Below are 6852 nucleotides of genomic sequence, written 5' to 3'. Positions count from 1 at the left end.
TTCCAACTATCGTAGGATCACACTCCTCAGCCTTCCCGGTAAGGTTTATTCAGGTGTACTGGAGAGGAGGCTACGCCGGATAGTCGAACCTCGGATTCAGGAGGAACAGTGTGGTTTTCGTCCTGGTCGTGGAACTGTGGACCAGCTCTATACTCTCCGCAGGGTTCTTGAGGGTGCATGGGAGTTTGCCCAACCAGTCTACATGTGCTTTGTGGACTTGGAGAAGGCATTCGACCGTGTCCCTCGGGAAGTCCTGTGGGGAGTGCTCAGAGAGTATGGGGTATCGGACTGTCTTATTGTGGCGGTCCGCTCCCTGTATGATCAGTGCCAGAGCTTGGTCCGCATTGCCGGCAGTAAGTCGAACACATTTCCAGTGAGAGTTGGACTCCGCCAAGGCTGTCCTTTGTCACCGATTCTGTTCATAACTTTTATGGACAGAATTTCTAGGCGCAGTCAAGGCGTTGAGGGGTTCCGGTTTGGTGACCGCAGGATTAGGGCTCTGCTTTTTGCAGATGATGTGGTCCTGATGGCTTCATCTGACCGGGATCTTCAGCTCTTACTGGATCGGTTTGCAGCCGAGTGTGAAGCGACCGGAATGAGAATCAGCACCTCCAAGTCCGAGTCCATGGTTCTCGCCTGGAAAAGGGTGGAATGCCATCTCCGGGTTGGGGAGGAGACACTGCCCCAAGTGGAGGAGTTCAAGTACCTAGGAGTCTTGTTCACGAGTGAGGGAAGAGTGGATCGTGAGATCGACAGGCGGATCGGTGCGGCGTCCTCAGTAATGCGGAGTTTGTACCGATCCGTTGTGGTGAAGAAGGAGCTGAGCCGGAAGGCAAAGCTCTCGATTTACCGGTCGATCTACGTTCCCATCTTCACCTATGGTCATGAGCTTTGGGTCATGACCGAAAGGATAAGATCACGGGTACAAGCGGCCGAAATGAGTTTCCTCCGCCGTGTGGCGGGGCTCTCCCTTAGAGATAGGGTGAGAAGCTCTGCCATCCGGGAGGAACTCAAAGTAAAGCCGCTGCTCCTTCACATCGAGAGGAGCCAGATGAGGTGGTTCGGGCATCTGGTCAGGATGCCACCCGAACGCCTCCCTAGGGAGGTGTTTAGGGCACGTCCAACCGGTAGGAGGCCACGGGGAAGACCCAGGACACGTTGGGAAGACTATGTCTCCCGGCTGGCCTGGGAACGCCTCGGGATCCCCCGGGAAGAGCTAGACGAAGTGGCTGGGGAAAGGGAAGTCTGGGTTTCCCTGCTTAGGTTGTTGCCCCCGCGACCCAACCTTGGATAAGCGGAAGAAGATGGATGGAAGTTAAGATTTCCATTCACTGTACATACAGTACAAACATTGCGCAATGTAGGCAGTTTGTAGAATCCGACAAATTGGTGACTAAGTTGTCAATGAATGTTCTCATTCATCCAGGTCATTGTAATCTTAGGGCATTCAATTGATCACAACTGAGCTCTATTTATTATATTATATACAAACCCCGTTTCCATATGAGTTGGGAAATTGTGTTGGATGTAAATATAAATGGAATACAATGTTTTGCAAATCATTTTCAACCCATATTCTGTTGAATATGCTACAAAGACAACATATTTTAAGTTAAAACAGATAAACAATTTTTTTTTTGCAAATAATCATTAACTTTAGAATTTGATGCCAGCAACACGTGACAAGTATAGATTTTGAATCGAGAATTGTTTTGAGTGGAGTATTGTTACCACCAACAATCAAATCAAATTGAATCATGTGGTGCCCCCTATATATATATATATACACATATACGATTGGTTGAACGGAAAACAAAATGTGTTGTACTTTTCAAGTGGAATGACAATGAAGTATATTTTATTCTGTTCTATTCTACATAATGCTCGTCCCTGGCCACTTTTTAACACAGATGTTTTTTATTTGTAATTGATTTTGGATTCAAAACATCCATACATCCATCCATCTTCTTCCGCTTATCCAAGGTTGGGTCGCGGGGGCAACAGCCTAAGCAGGGAAACCTAGACTTCCCTCTCCCCAGCCACTTCGTCTAACTCTTCCCGGGGGATCCCGAGGCGTTCCCAGGCCAGCCGGGAGACATAGTCTTCCCAACGTGTCCTGGGTCTTCCCCGTGGCCTCCCACCGGTTGGACGTGCCCTAAACACCTCCCTAGGGAGCCGTGCGTGTGGCATCCTGACCAGATGCCCGAACCACCTCATCTGGCTCCTCTCGATGTGAAGGAGCAGCGGCTTTACTTTGAGTTCCTCCCGGATGGCAGAGCTCCTCACTCTATCTCTAAGGGAGAGCCCCGCCACACGGCGTAGGAAACTCATTTCGACCGCTTGTACCCGTGATCTTATCCTTTCGGTCATGACCCAAAGCTCATGACCATAGGTGAGGATGGGAACGTAGATCGACCGGTAAATTGAGAGCTTTGCCTTCCGGCTCAGCTCCTTCTTCACCACAACGGATCGGTACAAACTCCGCATTACTGAAGACGACGCACCGATCCGCCTGTCGATCTCACGATCCAGTCTTCCCCCACTCGTGAACAAGACTCCTAGGTACTTGTACTCCTCCACTTGGGGCATGGCCTCCTCCCCAACCCGGAGATGGCATTCCACCCTTTTCCGGGCGAGAACCATGGACTCGGACTTGGAGGTGCTGATTCTCATTCCAGTTGCTTCACACTCGGCTGCGAACCGATCCAGTAAGAGCTGAAGATCCCGGTCAGATGAAGCCATCAGGACCACATCATCTGCAAAAAGCAGAAACCTAAACCTGCGTTCACCAAACCGGAACCCCTCAACGCCTTGACTGCGCCTAGAAATTCTGTCCATAAAAGTTATGAACAGAATCGGTGACAAAGGACAGCCTTGGCGGAGTCCAACCCTCACTGGAAACGTGTCCGACTTACTGCCGGCAATGCGGACCAAGCTCTGACACTGATCATACAGGGAGCGGACCGCCACAATAAGACAGTCCGGTACCCCATACTCTCTGAGCACTCCCCACAGGACTTCCCGAGGGACACGGTCGAATGCCTTCTCAAGTCCACAAAGCACATGCAGACTGGTTGGGCAAACTCCCATGCACCCTCAAGAACCCTGCGGAGAGTATAGAGCTGGTCCACAGTTCCACGACCAGGACGAAAACCACACTGTTCCTCCTGAATCCGAGGTTCGACTATCTGGCGTAGCCTCCTCTCCAGTACACCAGAATAAACCTTACCGGGAAGGCTGATGAGTGTGATCCCACGATAGTTGGAACACACCCTCCGGTCCCCCTTCTTAAAGAGAGGAACCACCACCCCGGTCTGCCAATCCAGAGTTACCGCCCCCGTTGTCCACGCGATGCTGCAGAGTCTTGTCAACCAAGACAGCCCCACAGCATCCAGAGCTTTAATTAACTCCGGGCGGATCTCATCCACCCCTGGGGCCTTGCCACCGAGGAGCTTTTTAACTACCTCAGCGACCTCAGCCCCAGAAATAGGAGAGTCCACCACAGATTCCCCAGTCACTGCTTCCTCATAGGAAGACGTGTTGGTGGGATTGAGGAGGTCTTCGAAGTATTCCTTCCGCCTATCCACAACATCCGTAGTTGAGGTCAGCAGAACACCATCCGCACCATACACGGTGTTGATAGTGCACTGCTTGCCCTTCCTGAGGCGACGGACGGTGGTCCAGAATCGCTTCGAAGCCGTCCGGAAGTCCGGATTCAAAACAATTGTTGCAATATACTATCTGTTTTAAATTACATTAAAACATTTAAAAAAAATTGTTGTAAAGCTCACAAAAAAATGTTGGAAGTATTTATTAAACATTTTAAATAAATTCAAAATCGTTACAAGTGGAAAAAAAGATGCCGCACACTTACAGTTCAGTAACATGGCCACTGATTGGCTCAGCCTCCCTTCTTTACAATTTAAAAAAATATGCAAGTATTATTTCATGTTAAGTAGGCTCTCATTGTGTTAAAAAAAAAAAAAAGCATTTAGAAGCTATGACGATATTCGATTTGTAATTATTTATTATAATTTTGACTTTGCGGAAATTCAGACATGGAACCAATGAACGAACCGTGATCGACGAGAGTTTACTGTATTTCTTTTTTGAGGTGTCCTGATACACCTTTTTCACTTCCAATAAAAAAACCCGATGTTGGGTCATTGAGTTTTGGTCAATCAGATATCAGCACGAATCATACATACTTTTTTTTTTTTTGGTGGGTGGAATGTTAGAAAATTGTGTTCTATGTTCTGTTATACTTGTATAGCGTTTTTCGACCTCTTTTTAAGGCACTCAAAGCGCTTTGACACTTTTTCCACATTCACCCATTCACACATACGTTCACACACTATGTCAAATAGAGAAGAACGGTTGGTATAGAAAAAACTAACCTTTTGACAGACATGAACTGTCTTTAGATTTAAATGTAATGGTAGTTTTTTGGGCCAAACCTAGTGGCCACAATAATTCATCAAGTTAGGCTCATAACACAGAAAGTTGCAAGATGCGGACCTTCTAACAAGCTTTTTAGATGTTGCATGTGTAAGTAATATTCAGCTATAATTATTGGATATTTGTTTATATTGACACGTGCTGTTTTGAACTGCAATATTGTTCAATCGAGGACACTCATTATGTACATCAAGCTTGTGTGCTATTGTGTGCTTAAAATGCGGCTGCTAGACTTTTGACAAGATCGATAAAGTTTGATCATATTACACCTGCACTAGCTTCCTGTGCACTTAAGATGCGACTTTAAGGTTTTACTACTTACATATAAAATACTTAACGGTCGAGCTCCATCCTGTTTTGTTGATTGTATTGTACCATATGTCCAGGCAAGAAATCTGCGTTAAAAGAACTCCAGCTTATTAGTGATTCTCAGAGCCCAAAACAAGTCTGCGGGCTGTAGAGCGTTTTCAATTGGGGCTCCAGTAGTCTGGAATGCCCTCCCAGTTAGAGATGCTACCTCAGTAGAAGCATTCAAGTCCCATCTTATAACTCATACGCTAGCCTTTAAAATAGCCTTTTAGGCCAGTTGCTCTGCCGTCTCTTTTCTGCTTTACCCCCTTCTTATGTGTGGATAGGTTAATAAGTGACCACAGATGAAGTGATAGCTTTTCAAAGTCGGGACCCGGGGTGGACCACTCATCTGTGCATCAATTGGGGATGACTCATTGCTGCTGACTTGTGATTATTGGAGAACATTTTTGCTTCCATTTGATTCGATACGATTCATATTTTCTTCTGACTTTTTTAAACTGATAACTCATAAAGAGTGAGGCAGTGCCTTTCAAAGAGGTTAAAACGGTAAGCTTTCTTTTTTTGCCAAGGCCAAGGACAACTTGCTCGAGTCAGTGTGCGCTCGCCCACTCTTCCACTCCTGCTATAAAGTCACATTTGATTAATCAGTGCAGTTGGAAAATAACATTTCATAAAATAACATATTAGGTGTGCTAAAGCGGTCGCATTAAGTCCATTTTCTCTTTTCCCTTCACAGTAACCTTTACCAGTCTAATTAGTTACTTCAAGTGTCGTCTGCATGAAGATGTCATCATCAAGACCCCCGCTGCTTGCTCGGCGCGTTTGCAAATCAGCCAATTGTCACCTCATTGCTCCATCTGGCATCCACGGCAGTTAATGAATCACAGGAGTGATTACTGACGCAATTGCCTTTTGCAGCGGGGACATCTTGTGAATCCACTCAAGCTTATTTACCCGCAGTGAGACAGATGCCCCTCACAGCCAGACCCAGTCCGAGCAGCCTAACAATGTATGAATGAGCGGTCTGTCCTTTTGCAGTGCTGTAGTCATGTTAAGTCACGCGGCTAATTTTTGCCGGCATTTGGGAGTTTTGCAGCTAAAAGAACTTTCAAAATAATCCCCTTCTGGCCCCACTATGGACTGGACTCTCACACTATAAACTAGATCCACTCTACGTTCATTGAACCTCTCTTGGAAGAAAAAAATGCCCAAAAAATTAAGTCAATGTATTTATTTATAAATATGAAACTCATCAACAGTCTTTTCACATGATAGCAATCAGCGTGTCACAGAAAGACATCCAATTTCAAGCTTCCTGAATGGAAGACTTATTCTATTGACAGAAAATGCAAAAAAAAAACAAAAAAAAAACACATTCAAAACCCCCTGGGAACCAGCGTCCTCTGCTGTGGACATTTGTGTTTTCACGCTCGTATACTCGGCGGTACCTTGACTTACGAGTTAGCATGGAAAATGCCACACTGAACCCCCGTTAGATCCAACCAAAATATTCAGCCTCCTTTGCTCGCATTAGCTTTGTAGCTAGCTAATTTGGTGAAATGGTTGGAGCGTAGCACCACTCATTTGCACCGGAGCAAAATGAATCGGTAAAGGACCTAATAATAGAAATAATATCGAAATTTATCCTTGAAAATATGAAGAAGCTGCTTGTGGTTTGTTTGATGGAGAAGAAGCCCATAGAAGTCAACTCTCTGAGGTAAACACTCATGATGTGAATTTTACAACTCGATTTGATTCAATTCTTGGGTCGATGACATTTTTAGGATACATTCCCTAGTCAACATGATGCTCACAGTATATTACTTGGTGTAAAACTTTTTTTCAAAATAGGTTTTAGCCTAGTTACAAAAGCTCTTACTGGCTGCTGACCTATGACATATTTTGCAGTAAGTGCCTAAAAAATGTATTTTTAAAAATTGGTATGAATAAAAATCACGATGTGAACGTGAATCCATTTTTTCAGCACCCTGCAAATACATAGCATGACTTCATAAAACTACTGAATATGTTTGTACTAGACTGTATTGTTTTGTTCTTCGTACAATATGTATTTTTTAAAAG

The 6852-nt window shown here is 45.3% G+C and overlaps 1 protein-coding gene across 1 annotated transcript in view; it reads right to left on the bottom strand.

Moving 5' to 3' along the window:
* Positions 1 to 5364: 5364 nt before the first annotated feature.
* The window catches only part of rtn4rl2a (reticulon 4 receptor-like 2 a), a 6790-nt gene continuing 5302 nt past the window's right edge, over positions 5365 to 6852 (bottom strand). Inside the window, exon 4 of the mRNA XM_061878314.1 lies at positions 5365 to 6852. This exon is cut by the window's right edge and continues 1562 nt beyond it. The gene's annotated coding sequence lies outside the window, so the exon portion shown is untranslated.

The sequence above is a fragment of the Nerophis ophidion genome, linkage group LG01 (genome assembly GCF_033978795.1).
Source record: "Nerophis ophidion isolate RoL-2023_Sa linkage group LG01, RoL_Noph_v1.0, whole genome shotgun sequence".
Taxonomy (NCBI): Eukaryota; Metazoa; Chordata; class Actinopteri; order Syngnathiformes; family Syngnathidae; genus Nerophis; species Nerophis ophidion.
Note: the sequence above shows the minus strand (reverse complement) of the source record. Positions and strands in the feature narration are given on the sequence as shown.